Source organism: Aulonocara stuartgranti (assembly GCF_965226115.1).
Source record: "Aulonocara stuartgranti genome assembly, chromosome: 6".
In the NCBI taxonomy this organism is placed as follows: domain Eukaryota; kingdom Metazoa; phylum Chordata; class Actinopteri; order Cichliformes; family Cichlidae; genus Aulonocara; species Aulonocara stuartgranti.
Window position 1 is genome coordinate 19,148,374 of NC_138944.1, and position 23,098 is coordinate 19,171,471.

Genomic DNA, 23,098 nt, shown 5'->3' on the forward strand with positions numbered 1-23,098 from the left:
TTTATAAGATTTGTGCTTAATATACTATTTCTGCTTTTATAGGATTTGTGCTTAATATAGTATTTCTGCTAAATGTAGTATTTATGCTTAATCATACTATTTCTGCTTTTCATAGTATTTGTGCTTAATATAGTATTTCTGCTAAATTTAGTATTTCTGATTAATTATAGTTTTTCTACTAAATCATAGTACAGTATTTCTGCTTTTTATGGGATTTGTGCTAAAACAAAGTATTTCTACTAAATGTAGTATTTGTGCTTAATCATACCATTTCTGCTTTTTATAGGATTTGTGCTTAATATAGTATTTCTGCTAAATTATAGTATTTCTGCCAAATTATAATATTTGTGCTAAAACATAGTCTCAATTTAAAATTACAATATTCATAGTTCATCACAGTGTCTCTGGTAAATCACAATATTTCTGCTCTGTTGTACTATTTTTCTAAATCATAGTGTTTCTGTAATGTTTAAGTATTTTTGGCTAAATATATTCTTTCTGTTATCTTATACTATTTCTCCTAAATTCTTGTATTTTTGAGAAGTTATCATGTTTCTGGTAAGTTACAATATTTCTGCTAAATTCTGCTATGCTATTGTATTTCTGCCAAGTATTATGTTTCCTCTAAGATATTGCAGTTCTGCTAAGTTATTCCATTTTAGCAAACTTCTTTTGCTTCTGCAAAGTTTTTACAATTTCTGCAACTTTTCAGCTTTTTCAGCTAGTTTTTGCATACAGCTTCAGCTTTAAGCATCCACACTGCATTTTCGCAGGAAATGCAAATTTTTCTAGTTATTATTATTATTAGTGTGAATGCTTGAAAAGCATTCACAGTATTGTTCTTCGAATCTTTATTAGTGTGAATGCTTGAAAAGCATTCACAGTATTGTTCTTCTAATCTTTATTATTATTATATTTTATCTATTCCGTACGTTTTTTGTAATCCTACTCCTTCAAAACCGTTCAACTTAGAAAAACCATTCAAACACCGTTAGATTCCTATTCTTTTGGACAACACTGCTTCTATTTTTCTCATTTTTAACATTTATATTTTTAATTTTATTCAACTTTATTCAACAAAAATTTCCCATGTATTTCAATGGGGAGACCCTTCAAATTCTCATTCAACTTACTCATTTTTAAACTCTTACTACTTCCACATACATTGACATAGAGCCACCATTCAAACTTTAAAACGAAGACAAGACATTCAACTATTCAACTTGTATTTATCTTTTCAATATCTATGATACTTTTTCTTCAGTTCCAGTTTAAGTTTCATGATGTTTTTTCACCCGTTTCAGAGTTTATAATGGGTGTGTATGGGACGGAATGTTGGGGCTAGAGTGAGGCAGCTCAACTGCTAGAGTGAGAGGAGCAAAAAAATTAATCTTAAAATCTTTTTTAAAACTGCTGCTGTGTCCGCAGCGTTTGCTCTACAGGTATGATTTTACCCTCAAAACGTAGCCATCGCTGTCCTCTTTCATCCAATGTGTTTACTATTGTACTAGGTGTTATGGTTCTTTCATAAATGTCACCAATGCACAGCCTCCTCCCTCCAACTCTTCCATAGACTCTAATGTTAAAATGGCTCAGAAGGTTCGTTTGAAAATCAGAAGAGCATGGTGTCTTTCCACTGTCACCACGTCCATATAATAAACTCCACAGGCATGAAAACTGAGAATTCAGTAGACTAGACATTGCTGTCACTCACGGTGAAAGAATTTTGTCAATACGACTTTTACTTTTCATTTGGGAACGATTTGTTTCGGCCTGACTTTTCTGTTCATTTTAAGCAGCAAAAGTGAGGTGCATGTCTGTGTACGTGTGTATGGAGCCATTGGGTGCGGTCACTATAGCAACCAGGCTCACACCTGCCTGCTTAACGAGCTCTGCCTGCCACTGTACCAAGATTCATCTTAAGCACTTCTCTTTCAACTGCTGCTGTGTCCACAGTGTTACAGCCATCATTTTACCCTCAAAACGTCGCCATCGTTGTTCTTTTTCCAACATCTTGTCTTTCAAAGCTCAGAGATGTAAACTTTTTAAACTGTGTGGGTCCAAGTGGAGGGATCACATTTTAGTCATTCAGTGATTCAAAGAATATGACCTTTTAATATTCTTTCAGATGTTTTCTGACTCTAAATGTTCTTTTCTCATTTCTTAGGTTTTTCTAATTTACAATTAAAACATTTTCAGCTTTTTTCCAACTTCTTCTTCTGTGTAACCTTCAGCTTTTAGCAGTTCAGCACTTTTGTTTTCAGGTTAAATTCGGGTTTTTTTTTTTTTTTATCTCATTCAAGATTTTTAACTTAAATTCAGTAATTAATTCATTTCAGTGCATACATTCAGATTCAAGCATTCACACTGCAGTTTCTTCAGAAAATGCACTTTCTAGTTCTATTTTATTATTATCTATTCCGTACGTTTTTTGTAATCTATCTCCTTCAAAACCGTTCAACTTAGAAAAACCATTCAAACACCATTAGATTCCTATTCTTTTGGACATGACTGCTTCTACTTTTCTCATTTTTAACATTTATATTTTTAATTTTATTCAACTTTATTCAACAAAAATTTCCCATGTATTTCAATGGGGAGACCCTTCAAATTCTCATTCAACTTACTCATTTTTAAACTCCTACTACTTCCACATACGTTGACATAGAGCCACCATTCAAACTTTAAAACGAAGACAAGACATTCAACTATTCAACTTGTATTTATCTTTTCAATATCTATTATACTTTTTCTTCAGTTCCAGTTTAAGTTTCATGACGTTTTTTCACCCGTTTCAGAGTTTATAATGGGTGTGTATGGGACGGAATGTTGGGGCTAGAGTGAGGCAGCTCAACTGCTAGAGTGAGAGGAGCAAAAAAATTAATCTTAAAATCTTTTTTAAAACTGCTGCTGTGTCCGCAGCGTTTGCTCTACAGGTATGATTTTACCCTCAAAACGTAGCCATCGCTGTCCTCTTTCATCCAATGTGTTTACTATTGTCCTAGGTGTTATGGTTCTTTCATAAATGTCACCAATGCACAGCCTCCTCCCTCCAACTGTTCCATAGACTCTAATGTTAAAATGGCTCAGAAGGTTCGTTTGAAAATCAGAAGAGCATGGTGTCTTTCCACTGTCACCACGTCCATATAATAAACTCCACAGACATGAAAACTGAGAATTTGGTAGACTAGACATTGCTGTCGCTCACGGTGAAAGAATTTTGTCAATACGACTTTTACTTTTCATTTGGGAACGATTTGTTTCGGCCTGACTTTTCTGTTCATTTTAAGCAGCAAAAGTGAGGTGCATGTCTGTGTGCGTGTGTATGGAGCCATTGGGTGCGGTCACTATAGCAACCAGGCTCACACCTGCCTGCTTAACGAGCTCTCTCTGCCACTCTGCCAAAATTCATCTTAAAAACTTCTCTTTCAACTGCTGCTGTGTCCACAGTGTTAAAGCCATCATTTTACCCTCAAAACGTCGCCATCGTTGTTCTTTTTCCAACATCTTGTCTTTCAAAGCTCAGAGATGTAAACTTTTTAAACTGTGTGGGTCCAAGTGGAGGGATCACATTTTAGTCATTCAGTGATTCAAAGAATATGACCTTTTAATATTCTTTCAGATGTTTTCTGACTCTAAATGTTCTCTTCTCATTTCTTAGGTTTTTCTAATTTACAATTAAAACATTTTCAGCTTTTTTCCAACTTCTTCTTCTGTGTAACCTTCAGCTTTTAGCAGTTCAGCACCTTTGTTTTCAGGTTAAATTTGGTTGGTTTTTTTTTGTTTTTTTTTTTAATTTCATTCAATATTTTTAACTCAAAATTCATTTCAGTGCATACATTCAGATTCAAGCATTCACACTGCAGTTTCTTCAGAAAATGCACTTTCTAGTTAGTGTGAATGCTTGAAAAGCATTCACAGTATTGTTATTCGAATCTTTATTATTATTCCATTTTATTAGTGTGAATGCTTGAAAAGCATTCACAGTATTGTTCTTCTAATCTTTATTATTAGTGTGAATGCTTGAAAAGCATTCACAGTATTGTTATTCTAATCTTTATTATTATTATTATTATTATTATTATATTTTATTCTGTATTCCGTACGTTTTTTGTAATCCTATAACTTCAAAACCGTTCAACTTAGAAAAACCATTCAAACACCGTTAGATTCCTATTCTTTTGGACAACACTGCTTCTATTTTTCATATTTTTAACATTTATATTTTTAATTTTATTCAACTTTATTCAACAAAAATTTATAATGTATTTCAATGGGGAGACCCTTCAAATCCTCATTCAACTTACTCATTTTTAAACTCTTACTACTTCCACATACATTGACATAGAGCCACCATTCAAACTTTAAAACGAAGACAAGACATTCAACTATTCAACTTGTATTTATCTTTTCAATATCTATTATACTTTTTCTTCAGTTCCAGTTTAAGTTTCATGATGTTTTTTCACCCGTTTCAGAGTTTATAATGGGTGTGTATGGGACGGAATGTTGGGGCTAGAGTGAGGCAGCTCAACTGCTAGAGTGAGAGGAGCAAAAAAATTAATCTTAAAATCTTTTTTAAAACTGCTGCTGTGTCCGCAGCGTTTGCTCTACAGGTATGATTTTACCCTCAAAACGTAGCCATCGCTGTCCTCTTTCATCCAATGTGTTTACTATTGTCCTAGGTGTTATGGTTCTTTCATAAATGTCACCAATGCACAGCCTCCTCCCTCCAACTCTTCCATAGACTCTAATGTTAAAATGTCTCAGAAGGTTCGTTTGAAAATCAGAAGAGCATGGTGTCTTTCCACTGTCACCACGTCCATATAATAAACTCCACAGGCATGAAAACTGAGAATTCAGTAGACTAGAAGCTGCTGTCGCTCACGGTGAAAGAATTTTGTCAATACGACTTTTACTTTTCATTTGGGAACGATTTGTTTCGGCCTGACTTTTCTGTTCATTTTAAGCAGCAAAAGTGAGGCGCATGTCTGTGTACGTGTGTATGGAGCCATTGGGTGCGGTCACTATAGCAACCAGGCTCACACCTGCCTGCTTAACGAGCTCTGCCTGCCACTGTACCAAGATTCATCTTTAGCACTTCTCTTTCAACTGCTGCTGTGTCCACAGTGTTACAGCCATCATTTTACCCTCAAAACGTGGCCATCGTTGTTCTTTTTCCAACATCTTGTCTTTCAAAGCTCAGAGATGTAAACTTTTTAAACTGTGTGGGTCCAAGTGGAGGGATCACATTTTAGTCATTCAGTGATTCAAAGAATATGACCTTTTAATATTCTTTCAGATGTTTTCTGACTCTAAATGTTCTTTTCTCATTTCTTAGGTTTTTCTAATTTACAATTAAAACATTTTCAGCTTTTTTCCAACTTCTTCTTCTGTGTAACCTTCAGCTTTTAGCAGTTCAGCACTTTTGTTTTCAGGTTAAATTCGGGTTTTTTTTTTATCTCATTCAAGATTTTTAACTTAAATTCAGTAATTAATTCATTTCAGTGCATACATTCAGATTCAAGCATTCACACTGCAGTTTCTTCAGAAAATGCACTTTCTAGTTATATTTTATTATTTTTCCGTACGTTTTTTGAAAGCCTACTCCTTCAAAACCGTTCAACTTAGAAAAACCATTCAAACACCGTTAGATTCCTATTCTTTTGGACAACACTGCTTCTATTTTTCATATTTTTAACATTTATATTTTTAATTTTATTCAACTTTATTCAACAAAAATTTATAATGTATTTCAATGGGGAGACCCTTCAAATCCTCATTCAACTTACTCATTTTTAAACTCTTACTACTTCCACATACATTGACATAGAGCCACCATTCAAACTTTAAAACGAAGACAAGACATTCAACTATTCAACTTGTATTTATCTTTTCAATATCTATTATACTTTTTCTTCAGTTCCAGTTTAAGTTTCATGATGTTTTTTCACCCGTTTCAGAGTTTATAATGGGTGTGTATGGGACGGAATGTTGGGGCTAGAGTGAGGCAGCTCAACTGCTAGAGTGAGAGGAGCAAAAAAATTAATCTTAAAATCTTTTTTAAAACTGCTGCTGTGTCCACAGCGTTTGCTCTACAGGTATGATTTTACCCTCAAAACGTAGCCATGGCTGTCCTCTTTCATCCAATGTGTTTACTATTGTACTAGGTGTTATGGTTCTTTCATAAATGTCACCAATGCACAGCCTCCTCCCTCCAACTCTTCCATAGACTCCAATGTTAAAATGTCTCAGAAGGTTGGTTTGAAAATCAGAAGAGCATGGTGTCTTTCCACTGTCACCACGTCCATATAATAAGCTCCACAGGCATGAAAACTGAGAATTAGGTAGACTAGACATTGCTGTCGCTCACGGTGAAAGAATTTTGTCAATACGACTTTTACTTTTCATTTGGGAGCGATTTGTTTCGGCCTGACTTTTCTGTTCATTTTAAGCAGCAAAAGTGAGGCGCATGTCTGTGTACGTGTGTATGGAGCCATTGGGTGCGGTCACTATAGCAACCAGGCTCACACCTGCCTGCTTAACGAGCTCTGCCTGCCACTGTACCAAGATTCATCTTAAGCACTTCTCTTTCAACTGCTGCTGTGTCCACAGTGTTACAGCCATCATTTTACCCTCAAATTGTCGCCATTATTGTTCTCTTTCCAACACCATATCTTTCAAAGCTCAGGCATTTAAACTTTTTAAACTGTGTGGATCAAAGTGGAGGGATCACATTTGAGTCATTCAGTGATTCAAAGAATATGACCTTTTAATATTCATTCAGATGTTTTCTGACTCTAAATGTTCTTTTCTCATTTCTTAGGGTTTTCTAATTTACATTTAAAACATTTTCAGTTTTTTTCCAACTCCTTCTTCTGTGTAACCTTCAGCTTTTAGCAGTTCAGCACCTTTGTTTTCAGGTTAAATTCGGTTTTTTTTTTTTGGTTTTTTTTATCTCATTCAATATTTTTAACTCAAAATTCAGCAATTAATTCATTTCAGTGCATACATTCAGATTCAAGCATTCACACTGCAGTTTCTTCAGAAAATGCACTTTCTAGTTATTATTATATTTTATTCTGTATTCCGTACGTTTTTTGTAATCCTACTCCTTCAAAACCGTTCAACTTAGAAAAACCATTCCAACACCGTTAGATTCCTATTCTTTTGGACAACACTGCTTCCATTTTTCATATTTTTAACATTTATATTTTTAATTTTATTCAACTTTATTCAACAAAAATTTATAATGTATTTCAATGGGGAGACCCTTCAAATCCTCATTCAACTTACTCATTTTTAAACTCTTACTACTTCCACATACATTGACATAGAGCCACCATTCAAACTTTAAAACGAAGACAAGACATTCAACTATTCAACTTGCATTTATCTTTTCAATATCTATTATACTTTTTCTTCAGTTCCAGTTTAAGTTTCATGATGTTTTTTCACCCGTTTCAGAGTTTATAATGGGTGTGTATGGGACGGAATGTTGGGGCTAGAGTGAGACAGCTCAACTGCTAGAGTGAGAGGAGCAAAAAAATTAATCTTAAAATCTTTTTTAAAACTGCTGCTGTGTCCACAGCGTTTGCTCTACAGGTATGATTTTACCCTCAAAACGTAGCCATGGCGGTCCTCTTTCATCCAATGTGTTTACTATTGTACTAGGTGTTATGGTTCTTTCATAAATGTCACCAATGCACAGCCTCCTCCCTCCAACTCTTCCATAGACTCTAATGTTAAAATGGCTCAGAAGGTTGGTTTGAAAATCAGAAGAGCATGGTGTCTTTACACTGTCACCACGTCCATATAATAAACTCCACAGGCATGAAAACTGAGAATTCAGTAGACTAGAAGCTGCTGTCGCTCACGGTGAAAGAATTTCGTCAATACGACCTGTACTTTTCATATGGGAACGATTTGTTTCGGCCTGACTTTTCTGTTCATTTTAAGCAGCAAAAGTGAGGTGCATGTCTGTGCAGGCTCACACCTGCCTGCTTAACGAGCTCTCTCTCACTCTGCCAAGGTTAAACCTAAAAATGTTAGATTGTAGTAAGATTAACTTTTTCAAAAGTACAATAAGACAGATTTGACAGGGTTTTGCCACAGATTAATTAGTATATGCCAACTAAGTAGAGCATTGTGATTGGCACAAAGGTTTTTCAGATCTGGGCAGTTGGAGTCAGTTGATGACTTCAAAATCATCCTTTCTGACTGGATAATTAAAGCTCTCAGCATCTATCGGTCTGTAGTTAATTTCCCCACCTTTTAACTAACGTTTAACTAACCTAATCTCATTTAATGTCTCTGTTTATAGTCTGTATAGTTTATCTCCCCACGAATACACTCAAAGTAGTCTTAAAATAAAACCCACAAAACAGTTCAAGATTTAATACTTTTTATTTGCTCATTTAATGCCAGTTGCCCTGTTTTTCTGTATGTCACTCATTCGCTTATACTTGGGCAAAAAGGACCAATTTGTACACTAGTATAGTGTATTTTTTCCCTCTATCTCTCTATGTCTGTCACACACAGAGACCAACACACAGACATGTATATGCTCATTATTGCTGTTCAAACTGATGGTCAAATTTCCAAGCACCACCTGAACGCCTCATCTGTTTTTAACCTATCACTGGACCAACTGTCGTCATTCCGCTTTGCTCTCTGCTGTGGTAAGTACAGTACACTCAGTACTGCAGTGTTTTATTTTTATGATGGAAAAAATACATGTTTGACATTTAAACTCACATATCAAGTCCAACAGAGTTAAAAACAATTCAAAGAAGAAAGAAAGAAAAAAGAATAACCTTCGCTATCATTTATATACGTTTATTACGTTTTGCTGTTAGCAGCAGTGCTAACGCTAGCTTCAATGCTAATGCTAGCAACAATGCTAATGCTAGCAACAATGCTAACGCTAGCTATAGTGCTAACACTAGCCTTAGCAGTTGTTAACTGACAAAAATAATATTCCTGTGATATTTCTTGCTGGTCAGTGAGACAAAAGTAAGAAATTAGCTTTATTATTGCCATTGTGGCTCAGTTTTAACAGTAAGAGTGCTAGCGCTAGCAGCATTGCTAGCGCTAGCAGCATTGCTAATGCTAGCTGCAATGCTAACACTAACTGAAGTGCTAATGCTAGCCGGAATGCTAGCGCTAGCAGCAATGCTAAGGCTAGTAACAGTCTAACAGTAGCCTTACATAAGTGGCAATACTTCAGTTAACTAGTTTGAATTGTAAAATGACTGCTGTATCAGTTGGTGTGCTATATTACTCTATAATTACCCTGCTGACTAGAAGTTCAGTGTATCATGTCGTGTGGGCTTTGTATTTCTGTTAGTCTGATAACACTGTACAGACAACTAACGTATTATTTCTCGTTTCTTTCAGGAACCTGACTGACACTGTGCTTTGCCTGGTAGGTGTGCACATACTGTAAGAGAAGTAGACCATAATAAAAAAATAATATGACTAATATAAGCTGTAAAGTGATGGGTTCAAACTTTGTGCTAGACCTTTTAAACACAATTTTATAATAAATACACATAAGTGCAGCTTAACAATTGGGCTAAAATATTTTTTTCGTACATTTTTGTAGTCACACTACATGTGATTAATTAATGATTCACTCAATCATATTTGTATTTAAAAATATTATTGCTGAATTTAATTAAATATTTATTCTTTTAAAAAGTGCCCAATTATGCAACTTTTTGCACATGGCAGCCGACAACAGTTTAGCTTGAATATTTGTTTTGTCCTTTTGCAGTAGTCACATTTAGTTCATACAATTACCATGTGATATAATTTTAATAAAATTATTATTTTTTTCTTGTTTTTTGTTCAGAGTGTGTAGAAGAAGAAGAACAAGGACCAGATCTCCAGTCTTCTCTCTCACATCCCAACCCCCCAACCCCTCTATCCTCTGTCCTGCTCCACCTATTGTCTCTGCCTTCTTTCCATCTGTATTTCACTCTGTGGTTTGTGAGAAATTTTGCCAAACCAACAATCCTTTTGCGGTTTGATTTAAAGCCGTGTCTCTCCTGCTCTGTCTGTTCTCTCTGCTAAATTTTCTCTCTACCTGTTTTTCACTCTTGGCTTGCTGCTGAAAAACGCCAAGCCAACAAAGCAATAAAGAGTGCATATTTTGCCTCAACCTATGAACAAACTGAACAAACAAAGAAAAATCTGCGGTTTGATTTAAAGCCGTGTCTCTCCTGCTCTGTCTGTTCTCACTGCTAAATTTTCTCTCTACCTGTTTTTCACTCTTGGCTTGCTGCTGAAAAACGCCAAGCCATTAAAGCAATAAAGAGTGCATATATTGCCTCTACCTGAGAACAAACTGAACAAACAAAGAAAACTAATTCACGGTTTGATTGTGATTTCCCAGCCGTGTCTCTCCTGCTCTGCCTGTTCTCTCTTCTAAATTTTCTCTCTACCTGTTTTTCACTCTTGGCTTGCTGCTGAAAAATGCCAAGCCAATAAAGAGAGTGCATAATATTCTCTCAACTGAAGAACAAACTGTCAAACGAAAGACAACTGTTTAAGACAAATAAAAACTGAAATATAAAAACAAAGACAACATCTCCTGGTGTGTGCCACTCTTATCTTGTGAACATATTTTCTAAAGACTAAGAAACACTTGCAGGTGTGTGAAAATGCCAAGGAAGCAGAAAAAGTCACAAGCTGCAAAACAACACTGGAAGAAGTTTCATGAGTTTCACAAAGTACCAACATGTGAACAAGCTGAGTTTGATTTTCCTCAGAGCTCTGCAGAAGACAGTGTGTCTACAAAGACCAATTCTGACAGTGTCAAACAGGCAGGTCAACATGTTCCTGCACATGTACAACAGGTATCTTATGCTGATGCTGTAAAGAGTGGACTGCAGCATAAAGTTAATGAACAACATGAGGTGTCAAGTGCCCCACAGGTGGGTTATGCTGACTTTTTGAAAAGAGGCTGTCACAGTGATGTGGCAGGACCATCTCATGCAGAAAGAGTGAACCTTGAAAACCAGCCCTCTATTACACTTGTCTGTGCATCTCACAGCCAGGCACATCCTAAATATGGAGACTCCAGAAACAAGCAGTGCACATGCAACTCACTCACATTTCTTGCATTCCTTCATGAGAATGAAAACATGACTACAGCTGACCTTAATCTGGTCTTGGATAAAGGTGATGTGATGTACAAAGAGGCCAAGAAAAGATTTCCTAAAAATATTCATTTGGCAACCGATGAGCTGCCAGACAAAGTTGATGCTCGCTGGTCTATGTATGATGTCGACATGACACAGCCTTCCCGGTATGGGACATTTGAAGAACCTCCAGAGGAGGCAGTAGATACCTTTCTCAGCTTAGAAGCAGGACTGAGCTGCCTGTTGTCAGATGTGCAGTATGCCTTATTGATTATGAGTGGATTGTGTATCGCAGTGTTCAGATCCACATCAGGCAAATATGGTTTCTTTGATCCACACTCCAGAACACCCAGTGGTCTTCCTCTATTACTACAGTCACGTAATCGTGGTACAGCAGTGATGCTGAAATTCACACTCCTCAGTGACATGATTAAGAGGATCCAAGATTCTTATGAAATGATGGAGATATCACCCTCTTGTAACTATGAACTGAAGCCTGTGCAGTTCTACAGTATGAGCACAGTCAACCTGAGTGATACTATCACAGACACAGTCTGCAGACCAACAGCTGCCACTGCTGTGGCATCTGCTCACTCTGATACAACTGTTGATGAAGCAAACTCCTCTACTCCAAGGAGAAACACAACGACTGATCTGACTGAGAACATCTTTTGTCAAATGTCCATTTGTACGCCACCGGTGAAACAAAAAGAAGTTCACGTGACTCAGTTCACATCATATGAAGATCAGAATGAACCTCCTAATATACCAACTGAAGAACTATGCAGTGAATTAAGTTTCCTTCCATCAAGGGATGCTTTTTTATGTCAATCAAATGCTGCAATAACAAATGTTGCTTCCTGTGATCTTTCTGATATAGTTTTACAAAAACTGAAAAAAGTTAATAAACAACAAAGGCACAAAATGAAAAGAAGATTAATGGCATCAGAGAAACCCAGAAATCAGAGAAAAGAAAACCAAAAAAGGAAAGAACGACAAAAGTATGCTTCAAACAAAGAGTACAAAGAAAAGAAAAAATCTTGCACAAGCGAGGCATATAAAAACAATCCTGAAGTCAGACAGAAAAAACAACAGTATATGAAAAGACGTTATTGTGAGAATGATGAATTGAGACAGAAACAACAGAGATATATTAGAAGACGTTACTGTGAAAATGATGAATTCAGAAAGAAACAAAAACAATATGTTAAAAAACGTTTTTCTGAGAATGCTACAGTTAGAAAGAAACAACAACAATATATTAAAAGACGCTACTGTGAGAACGATGAATTCAGAAAGAAACAACAACAATATATTAAAAGACGCTACTGTGAGAACGATGAATTCAGAAAGAAACAACAACAATATATTAAAAGACGCTACTGTGAGAACGATGAATTCAGAAAGAAACAACAACAATATATTAAAAGACGCTACTGTGAGAACGATGAATTCAGAAAGAAACAACAACAATATATTAAAAGACGCTACTGTGAGAACGATGAATTCAGAAAGAAACAACAACAATATATTAAAAGACGCTACTGTGACAATGCTGAATTTAGACAAAAACAAAAAAACTATATAACTAAAAGGTATCAAGAAAACCCAGAATTCAGAGAGAGACAGAGATCTCGAGTGACTCAGCGTTATGCACGTGACAATGCATTCAGAGTAAGACACAGACAACTAATGAAACAACTAATGCGAGACAGGTATCAAAGTAATCTTGCATTCAGGATTATGCACAACATGAGATGTGCAATGAAAATAAAAAGGAAATACAGATGGGTGAACAGACAAACCCAAGAGAGTGACAACAGTGTGATCAACGAGGCCATATCTGTGTTCAAATCACAAATCAAAGCTGGACCATCATACCCATGTACTGTATGCTTCAAGGCTTCATTTCCAAACCAAGTGCGACCCTGCACAAGGTCAAAGTATGTCAAAAACCCACATGTAGTTACAACATGTTTGACTGGAAGATTTGTTCATGTTTGTGATGAAAACTGCAGAAATGAGCAGTGCAATGTTCCCGATGAGAGAAAGAGAGAGTGGATTTGTCACACCTGCCACAATCATCTTAAAAATGGATCCATGCCAGCGCTTGCTGTTGCCAATAAACTGGATCTTGCTGATACTCCACCTGAACTGTCTGATCTCAACATACTGGAGAGACATCTCATAGCCAAGTGCATACCATTTGCCAAGATCATTCCTCTTCCCAAAGGCAGACAAAGAGCAATTAGAGGAAATGTGGTCTGTGTCCCATCAGAGGTACAGGAAACTGTTGAAACACTACCTCGATTGAGAATTAATTCTCAGGTCATGAGAGTAAAACTGAAGAGACGCTTGTCTTACAAAGGTCATCAGCTGTTTCAGACTGTAAGCTGGTCTAAACTTGTGCAAGCACTGCATAAACTCAAGCAGATTCATCCACAGTATAAGGATGTGAGCATCAGAGATGATGCTGAGCTGTGTGATCCAACTCTTCCTGATGAAGATGATGAGGATGATGATGATGAAAACATGAATGAGGACGATTATGATGAGGCTGATTTAATGGAAATTGACAGCTGTGAGAAAAATGCACTGAGTGAAGCACAAAATATAAATGAACAGGACATTGACATGTTACCCTGTGATGGTGAACAATCGCATGAACAGATGAGAGATGATTCAGAGCAAGAAGATGGACTGACTAATGGTGGTTTTGCACTCGAGTCCTGTTTGCAGCCCCCTGATGTGGCTGAGGAGATATTATGTTTCAGTGAAGGAATCTACTCTGTTGCTCCTGCAGAGAGAAACAATCCAATAAGTTTTTTCAAAACACCTAAACTGGAGGCCATGGCCTTCCCTGTGCAGTTTCCTACAGGCCAAAACACACTTGATGAAAGAAGGCTGATCAAAGTATCCCCCAGTGGGTATTTCAAATCAAGACTTTTCTGCATTGATGATCGTTTTGCCAAAGACACAAACTATTTATTCTTTGCACAGTTTGTGACTGAAATACACTTGGCTACATCCAGCATGACAGTACAGTTAAGGAAGGCAAAGCCTCTGACCAGAGATGGTAGAAAAATAACCTCAGGCATGTTACAAGATAAACATGAGGTGGAGAAACTGGTGCGAAATAAAGATGCAGTGAGATTCATGCAGCCTCTGAGAGGAACCCCAGCCTATTGGGAGAAAACAACAAGAGATCTTTTTGCCATGATCAGACAGTTGGGAACTCCCACGTTCTTTTGCACATTTTCAGCTGCTGAAATGCGCTGGCCTGAAGTGATCGAGGCAATAACAAGGCAGCAAGGTGAACAAGTGAATTTTGAAGGACTCGACTGGTCAGCAAAGTGTGACATCCTGAGAAGCAATCCTGTCACAACAATGCGCATGTTTGACAAGAGAGTTGAAGCATTATTCAGAGATTTACTCTTATCTCCCGCAGAGCCACTTGGCAAAGTCATTGACTACTTTTACAGAGTTGAGTTTCAGCACAGAGGAAGCCCACACATACACTGCCTCCTGTGGGTAGAAGGTGCTCCTGTGTTTGAGGAGGATGATGAGCAAACTGTTCTTGATTTTATAAACAAATACATCACAGCTCAGCTGCCTGATCCACATAAACAACCTGAACTGTACAAAAAAGTAACAGAAGTGCAAAAACACAGTAAGAACCACACAAAGACGTGCTTTAGGAGTTTAAGCTCCGGGTGCCGTTTTGGTTTTCCCAAACCACCCTGCAATGAGACAATGATCACAAGACCCAGTGAGGATGATGCACTGGAAGTAGAAACGGCAAAGAACAAGCTCAGACCACTGAACCAGCTGCTGAATGAACCTGAAACTGCTTCCATGAGTTTAGAGCAGCTCTTGGAAAGATGCAAGTTGACACATGCAGAATATGAGAGATACCTGAATAAAATGAACATGAGGAGTACGATCATACTAAAGCGTGATCCAAAAGACTCTTGGATAAACGGCTATAATCCACATCTGCTTGAAGCCTGGAACAGTAATATCGACATAAGCTTTGTTTTAGATGCTTTTGGTGCTGCAAATTATTTAATGAAATATATATCAAAAAAAGAGGGCGGGCTATCTGAGTACCTGAAAACTGTCATTGAGAACTCCCATAAGGACAGTGTAAATGAGTGCGATGAAATGAGAGCCGTCATGCAGGCATATTCAAAGAAGCGAGAGATCAGTGCACAGGAGTGTGTTGCTCGTGCATGTGGTCTTCACATGAAGCAATGTTCACGTGCTGTAATATTCATTCCAACTGATGATAATCCTGTGAAAATGAGTCGTCCCCTGTCAGTTCTGGACAACACAACACCTGAGTCTTCCAATGTTTGGATGACATCTTTGAATGACAAATACAAAGCCAGACCTGAAACACCAGAGTATGAGGAGATGTGCATGGCAGACTTTGCTGCTACTTGCAGGATTGTCTATGGCCAACAGAAAAAAGGTAAAGATGTTTTGCCCCTTCTCAATGAGATGGGGTTTGTGCAAAGGCGCAAAAACAATAAGCCTGCTATCATCAGATTTCACCGCTGCTCACAAGAAAAACATCCAGAGCAATATTACGGAAGACTGCTTAAACTGTACCTTCCTCATCGTTCAGACCACGAACTGAAAACACCATCGTTGCCAACCTATCAGGCTTTCTATGGTGCTGGCTGTGTACAGCTACCAGGTACTGACCATCTTGAGTACGTGCAACACATTGTCAAAAGAAACAGAGAAAAATATGAGAAAAACAGTGAGGAGATCGAGAGCGCTGTTGAGGAATATGAGCAGAACAGAGGTGTGACTGACGAATGGTGTAATCTGGCACCTGAATCAGATCTCGTAAGGTTGCCACTTGTCGAACAAGAAAGAGAGCGAGACAATGAAAATGAACAGGAAGATGTGCCCGACTACAGCCGTCAGGCTGATGCTTCAACAGAAGTCAGAGCCATCAGGGAACCCCCTGCTATTGATCCCACATTGTTACGTCAGATGTTTCAGAATCTGAACAAGAAGCAAGCCTGCATATTTTATGCAGTTAGAGACTGGTGCATTAAAAGAGTCTGTGCTCTAAATCCAGAGCAGTTTTTCTTTTATATTAATGGTGGTGCTGGAACAGGAAAATCACATCTTATCAAATGCATCTACTCAGAAGCATCTAAGATACTGAGCAAAGTGCCCAGATATGCAGACGACGTTGACATATCAAAACCCACTGTCCTGTTAACTGCTTTCACTGGGACTGCAGCATTTAACATTTCTGGAACAACACTGCATTCTCTACTCAAGCTCCCGAGAAGCTTAAAACCTCCCATTCAGGGACTTGGCAATCAGCTGGATGAAGTCAGATCAGAACTTTTGAATGCTGAAATAATCGTCATTGACGAAGTGTCTATGGTGTCAAGACATCTGTTTGCATATGTAGATGCAAGACTCAAACAGATCAAAGGGACTCGGAGACCCTTTGGAGGCATGTCAGTCATTGCTGTCGGAGACTTCTATCAGCTACCCCCAGTGCGACAGTCTAAACCTCTCTGTGTGCACGACCCGTCTGAGATCGACCTGTGGCGGGAGCATTTTCAGATGATCACTCTGACTGAGATTATGCGTCAGAAAGATGATGTTGTCTTTGCAGAGATGCTGAACAGAATTCGTGTGAAAGGAAAGTTGGATGAGCTTTGCGAAGCAGATAGAAATTTGTTGTCACAGGCCATAACTGAACCAGCCCTTTGTCCAACTGATGCGTTGCACATTTTTGCAACTAATAAAGAAGTGGATGCACACAACTCTGCAACACTGGCTCTGCTCCACACTCATATCATTGACATCCATGCAGATGATTATAGAAAAGATCCTAGAACTGGCAGAATGGCACTTCAAGACAGACCATTGAAAGGAGGTAAAAACGAGTTACCAGACACACTGAAAGTTGCAGAAGGAGCTCGTGTCATGCTCACCAGAAACATTGACATACAAAATGGTTTGGTTAATGGAGCTTTTGGAAAACTACTTAGAGTAGTTCACTCTGAAAACGACCAACACATCATCAAGCTTGGACTTAAAATGGATAATGAGACATCTGGAAAGAATAACCGCACACCAGCAGACGACATGGTGTACATTGAGAGAGCAGAGGAGAATCTGAAGCAGAAAGGAGTGGTACGAAGACAGTTCCCAGTGAAGCTGGCCTTTGCATGTACAATACATAAGGTACAGGGTATGACAACTACATCAGCTGTTGTCTCTCTTAAGAGCATTTTTGAGCCCGGCATGGCCTACGTAGCTGTCAGTAGAGTGACGTCTCTCAGTGGACTGTATCTTCTTGATATGGAGGAGAAAAAAATATTCACCAACCCAGAAATCACTGCAGCGCTTGAGAACATGAGACAAGCCAACCTTGATGACATGATGCCTCTTCTACACGTGAGGCAAACACTGAGCAGGTCAGAGGTTTTCACCATTGTTCATCATAATACAGAGGGACTGCCAGCTCACATTAATGACATCAAAAGTCACCATGAATTGTGTCTAGCAGATGTTTTGTGCCTAACAGAAACACACCTGCGGGGCTCTTTTGTCGCAGAGAGTCTCCACTTGGAAAATTACAATTTGTTCAAACGCAACAGACACCTGTCCTACACAAACTTTCCCCAGATGGCAAACAGAAGTGGTGGTGGAGTTGCTGTTTATGTGAAAAGTGACATTCAAGTGCATGAAAAACAGTACATCCATAATGTAACTGACCTTGAATTTCTGGCTTTAAAGGTTGAAGCACCAGTCAGTGCTCTGATTGCAGTTGTATACAGACCTCCAGACTACACTCTGAGGCCATTCCTGAAAAACCTGGTAAGCCTATTAGACTCATTGGAGATCATGGACTGTCATCCCATCATAGTTTGTGGTGATTTTAATGAGAATGTTTTATCCAGTGCAAACAAACCAATCCTGGAGCTGTTTGAGTCTAGGGGATACGCACAGGTCATCACTGCCCCTACCACAGAGAAGAACACACTGCTTGACCTAATTTTCATTTCTCAGTCAGATCGATGTCTCCATTCTGGAGTCATGAAGACATACCATAGTTACCATGACCCAGTATACTGTGTATTGTCCTGTGATGATTCATGATCTAGATCTTTGAATACAGTAAGTAATTTCTATATTTTTGAATGACTTAAGAAAGTAGAGCGATATTTAAAAGTTGACGCCCTGCATTGCAGTATAATGGTTGAATTGTTTACATAAAATACAATTACATGAATTAAGTAATGATATCAGTAAAAGATGACAATTTTATTTATTACAGAAAATCTAAAATTCACTAACAGTAACCTATAAATGTCAGAAAAATCAAATATAGCAGTTTGAAACGAACAGTGTAGGCATATCCTCTCTGCAGCCAGGCTTCAACATCCTGCCAGGCTGCCCCAGTCTCACTGTGGCTGGGAGGGAGGGAGGGTGGACCAGAGGATTGCCTACACAACACATAAATGTTCAACAGCTTCTTCATTGTTTCTGAGAGAACAATAATGACTAAAGGTTGCTTTTTAAAAAAACAAACAAACAAACAAACAAACAAACAAACAAACCTAATTACAGCAATAATGACAGTTAAGCCACTTTATGTGTGCCTCTATTTTGAAATTTTGGTTTGTTATAAACTTTAAACTTTTTCAAAAGTATACGATTATATTTTTGGACAAATCTTTCGATGAAACATAAATTTTTATGAGCTTTTATCATGTTTCTGGCCAGTGCAATCATCAGGGTGGGTCTGGGTTGATAACTGCACATTTCTGGCCAGAAATGTTTCAGCAGTGTTACATATGTAGTGCATATGTAACACTTGCTTTCTGTTACCAGCTGATACCCTACATTTATATAGACATTGGATGGTGTGAGGTTGGGGAGTTGAGTGGGGGGGGGGGGGGGGGGGGTTACGGTGGGAGCTGGGGGGGGGGGGGGGGGGTGTTAGGTTTCCTTTTTTCTTTTTCTTTTTTAAGAGAGACACAGTCCTCCTGTGTCTTCTCCAAGCTTCACATGTAAGATCCAACAGTGTGAAGCACATAGCAGCTAGAAACTGTAATGCCACAGATCAGAGAAACTTCATCATCACCATCTTCATCGCCGTACGATCAGAGCGTGAGACTTCACATCTGGAGCACAGGAGACATTCTGTGATAAGTCCTCCTTCTAGCTTGTCCCACAAGCAGTCGGTGAGATTTACTCACAACAAAAAGGGTTAATGACATAATTTCCATGAAAACATGTATTCATTCTTTGTAAAGTGTTTAAATTGTGTTTTCACTTGACCTTAGGAGTGTTAGAGTGTATTGTAATGTCTGTACTCAGGTGTTTCCCTCTGTGATCCATCCCCATCAGAGCTGAGACACTCAGGACTGAACAGACTGCACAGTTTCTGTGACCGAGCCTCCAAAACACCTTCTTTGAAACCACTCATGATAGAAGGGCTTCATATTTGCAGCAGCACTACTACAGGTATTCAGTTTATTACAGGATGTGTTTGTTTCTTAGGACCAGCTCTGAGTGCACACTACCTAACATATACACCTTTCTGTTCATTACAAACCAACTACTCTGGATCATATGGCCAGTTGGCAGGAATGTTGCTGCAGGAAAACATCCCTGGAGATCACCATCATTGTCAGACTGACTGTGCCTCCTCTGTGCAGTGTCAAGATCCTCTCTAAATGAGTGTGTAAGTTAACATTTTCATTATTTTATTCCCTTTGACAAGACAAGTATCACTGATATTTACATTTACAACTACATATGTTCCCGTTTTCTGCTCTTCTTTTAAAGTCCTCAGCTATCCTGCTTCTGTGCTGCTTGCCACACATCAAACACTGGCCGGATGACAGGGAGGATCCACTCTGAAGTCACTGGACATGATGAGGATCATATGGGACTTCATAGTTTCACAGAAACATTGTGCTCTGTGATTACAGGTTTTAAATGGACATAATGACTGCCTCTCTCTGATCAACAGGCTAAAGGATTGTTTTCATTGTTAGTGCTCTGTACAATGTATGCTTATTTAATATTTCATCACAGAGCAAACCTTTATTTATTTAACATTTTTTTATTTTGTTTTAATGTTGAATTAACTGTGGGGATTTTTTTAAGTGGGCACTTGGGATGTCATATGACCAGAAATGTGGTAACTGGAATTCAACAGTATGGAAGAAAAAATCTGCTGAGAACGAAACACATACAAAAACCCCCAAGAAAATTCAAATTCATTCCATGTAATCCAATCTAAAACATTTTAAACTGCTGAACAGCAACACAAACAGTGTTAAAAAACAGTGTTAACAGAATGATTATGATGATCTTGTACCAAAGTTTCAGGTCACATGGCACACCTAGTGTGTAGTGTGGGGTATCAGCTGGTAAGTATAGGTTTTTTCATATTTGTGTCCTTAGAGTTTAGATAGATAAAGCCTTGTGTATAATAATTAGTCATAACCACAACTCAAAGTCAGGGACTAACTAAATTTGGGACTTTGTGTCTGAGCCCAGGTTAAAACAATGTGTAAAAAAGCATTTAGTGGCATGGCTGAACAATGCTGTAAACTATTGATACTTATTTATCCATGTTCACAAAAAGGACTAATGTGTTTATTTGATTATTTGCATGTGTTAAACTGTGTCACCACCTTAGGCTTTCATTTGAGTTTACTCACAAATCTCTATACAGTTCTCTTTTACCACTGTGTGGATTCTGTTTACATTAAAACATAAAAAAGAATGAGTAATAAAAAGATGTGTAGACAGATCAGAAGATTAAGTAGACCGATAGAAACAGCTGTTCAGCCATGTTCTAAGAAACCAACACAATTTAAAGGTTCAGGATTGTGGTTTTAAAAGTTGAATTTTCATGTATTTCATATGTTGCTCATTATTTTTTATTTAGTTATTTAATTTAGTTATTTTTCTTTATTCTACCAGTCCTTTTCAGAAAGAAGCTGTAAAATATGACTTAAGATTTTTATGTTATTTTCTATGACATACAAAACAAATTGATGTATGTAATACTATTAAACATGATATACACATGTGTATATGTCTGAAAAACATCATGCTGTATATTAAAGTTTGTATTTTCTGCAGAATGTTTGTTCATCTTTTAAGTTCATTTCAATTAGAAGAATATGAACTTTTAATATTCATTCAGAGGTTTTCTGACTCTAAATTTTCTTTTGTCATTACTCATCTTTTTATTATTTACATTTTAAACATGCTTAGCTTTTTCCAACTTCTTCTGTGTGAACATCAGCTTTCAAAGGTTCTGCACTTTTATTTTCAGGTTAAAAATTCTGTATTTTCCAGCTCATTCAGATTTTTAACTTAACATTCAGCAATTAATTCATTTCAGTGCATACATTCAGATTCAAGCATTCACACTGCAGTTTCTTCAGAAAATGCACTTTCTAGTTTTAAGTATGATGTTGTTAGTTGCATTACAAAGACCAACCTGTACCAGAATGACAAACATGTGAAACATATAGCAATGAACTTTCTGCTCAGATTCAGCCAAAGGTAGTACAGAAGGAAAATGAACCATAACATATAATAATAGGCACCCAGTAGTTTTTGAAAATTAAGAAAAAGAATATCCTGCAGTGTCTGTTTCAGTCACCTGCATACCTATTTTGCTTACAATAAAGCAAGCAAAATAGATGAAGCTGTAGTAAAAGCCTGGCAAATTATTCTGAAGGAAGAATATATCTTAAAAAATTATTAAACATAAACATTTGTTTTATTTCTATGTTTATTTATTTCTGTATTTGTATTTTTACCATTATATTCATGTCAAATTGTTGTAATAAGCAGACAGATCATTTATTGATGACTCACACTAGAATACTTACGAAGTAGGATCTTTGTGGTGAGGTTTCCATATCTATAAAGGCATTCAAGATTAATTGTTTCTTTGTCCTTCACCTTAGATTGTTCAGTTCCACAGTAGTAGAAGCCCTCATCTGAATCAGTGATGTTTGTGATCAGCAGGTCATAGGATTGAGAGGAATGATTTTTCACAAGATGGAAATTAGGGAGTGGATTCAGAAGGTTTTGGTAATCAATACCTGGTTTATATTGTCTTTGCTCAAGCTTTGTTTTTAGAACAAGAGAAGGTTGTTTCTCATGAGAGCAATTCCTGTACCACACTATGAATTCTCCAGTTGAAGTTTTACAGTCACAGTAGAGAGTTATGTTTTCTCCTGGTCTGACCATCATCTCCAACACTGTTCCACTGGTCAAATTATGACTAGAAGTTAAAGCTCCTACGGGACCTATACACAAAAACATTAGAAGAGGTTAAAACACGCACAGCTTTATACAAAATCACAATAAAACAGATATTTTTTTACAACATTAGTTCAATGTCAAATAGGACGAAATATCAATAAATCTTGAAAATGATCACAATAATTACCGAAAAGAACAATGAGAAAAACATGCATCATATCCGTGTGTGATAATGAACAGGAGTTAAAAGGCAGCTCAACAAGTCTTACTGACAGATGCAACGACCCAAGCAGATTTTTCCATTAAAGGAAGTGGAAGTTATGATTGGTCGACTGAATGGAACATTTTCTTTGTGGTTGTTTTCTATTGGTGCAATAACAAGTGATGTTTTTGGAATGAATGTAAAAGATAATTTTGACAGATAGTACAGAAAGTGCACTTCAAATATAATTTTCCGAGCCTTGCATAAAATAATTTTTCTGCTTTGCTCAAAACCATTACAGACATGCATGTTAGGATATATAAAAGACCGTTGAGTTAAGCACAAGTATTATATAATTTTGTTTGAATTGCTTAAAGTATGTAGAAAACCATACAGATGTAATCCACCATAAAAGACAAAAGCAAATAGAAACTCTTCTAACAAGGAGCATTTGCATCTG

The 23,098-nt window shown here is 37.4% G+C and overlaps 1 long non-coding RNA gene across 1 annotated transcript in view; it reads right to left on the reverse strand.

Moving 5' to 3' along the window:
• LOC309708032 overlaps positions 1–22,693 on the reverse strand; it is a 42,565-nt gene extending 19,872 nt beyond the window's left edge. Inside the window, exons 1-2 of the long non-coding RNA XR_014277156.1 lie at positions 22,624–22,693; positions 22,058–22,480 (exon numbers count right to left, since the gene is read on the reverse strand). This is a non-coding gene — a long non-coding RNA (uncharacterized lncRNA). The remainder of the gene's footprint in view (positions 1–22,057; positions 22,481–22,623) is intronic.
• Positions 22,694–23,098: the final 405 nt, after the last annotated feature.